The following is a 1,522-nucleotide window of genomic DNA, read 5'->3' as shown; positions in this document are numbered from 1 at the left end:
CACGATCCGGCATCGCGAGATTCGAACCGAGGACATATCAGTTTCGCGCGTGATTGCTTAACCCCTAGACCACTGAGCAGGTCGGCATCCAACGGTGTTAATGTCTAACTTCAAACAATCCACGAAATTTAGTGACATATCCATCAATGTCCTCAGTGAGTTACTATCTCACAACAGATCTGGTTGAACTCCACTGGTCATGGCTTCTCACTAGAACTCCAGGAAATTCCTCATGGAGCCAGTCATTAGTGAGCATATATTGATTATAATCAGAAGGGGTTTTGTGGATGTCATTGTAATTTTGAAACGAAACGGCCGTCCAGTGCTTCCAGGTTTTTTATTGTGGTCCACATTCAATTGATTCATGATCTCAACTATCAAAATTACTACAATATCCACAAAACCTCTTCTGATAATGATATACATTGTGTTATAATTTACTGTTAATTATAACGATATGATTAGTATGCAAATTTACATAATGTCATTATTTATAGCCTCCTTCCAAAAAGTTAACCTCTTTGGAATAAGATGGTGATTGGAGGTAGTCAACAGGACATCGGTCAGTAAGGTGTGCCTGTAATCTTGAGGGGAATTGATGCTTTCTGAGTGATTCGATCCCGTGTTACTCAGCTTCATAATCAGAGAAGTTATCACTGAGCTATTTGAGCCGCGAGTGACCTCCTGTAGGACTGAGATGTATTTACAATGGACTGATCACTGGATGATGGTCAATGTCATGTTTGACAAGCGCTTTTTGGTACAGATCGAATTCTCTTTTTTATTATGTAATTTTGTTCCCTGATCTGAATGGTTTGGTTATGAAGTTTTTATCGTTCTTCTGAACAAGATCATCAGCACAAACTTCAAGTAGGAGTAAACTGCTCGAATTTCTCCACATATGGCTCATAGCTTGTCCTGTAGACCTCAAGGTCCAGGTCAGAGAACAGAACTCTATCAAAATTGTGAGTTAGACACAGGGTATTAGGGAATTATGGTAAATCAGTTGATGAGGTCATGAATCTTCATCGACTGAGATGGATGGGCCACGTGTTACGTATGCCTGAACATCGATTACCCCGACGGGCTATGCTGACTAGTATTGGAGATGGTTGGAAGAAAGTTAGAGGTGGCCAAACCAAAACGTGACATCAGTGCTTGAAGTCACTAACTTCTGATGTGAGCCATGTTGGTAGATGCAGATTACTTGGTTGGGGTCCGCGTGACTATCGTAACCAATGGTTGGAGACTCTAAGTGACATGGCTGAGAATCGATCACAATCGCGTAGGTGTATACACTCTTTATCTTCCCTTAAACCTTGAGATTCAAATTGCTTCATAAGTATCTTCCTTTCTATAGTATATTCTTATATACAATCTTTCTTTTATATATTACCACCAATAAATTAACTACTTCATCTTGTTGTGCTAACGAGGTCTGGTAACTTGGACCAATGCATATACGTGACTGGTCTTACGTTGTAGCTAACTGACTGAGTAGTCATAGAAACTATATAAAATA

Source organism: Schistosoma mansoni, chromosome 5, assembly GCF_000237925.1.
Source record: "Schistosoma mansoni strain Puerto Rico chromosome 5, complete genome".
In the NCBI taxonomy this organism is placed as follows: domain Eukaryota; kingdom Metazoa; phylum Platyhelminthes; class Trematoda; order Strigeidida; family Schistosomatidae; genus Schistosoma; species Schistosoma mansoni.
The sequence above is the reverse complement of the archived record's forward strand: the minus strand, read 5'-3'. Positions refer to the sequence as shown.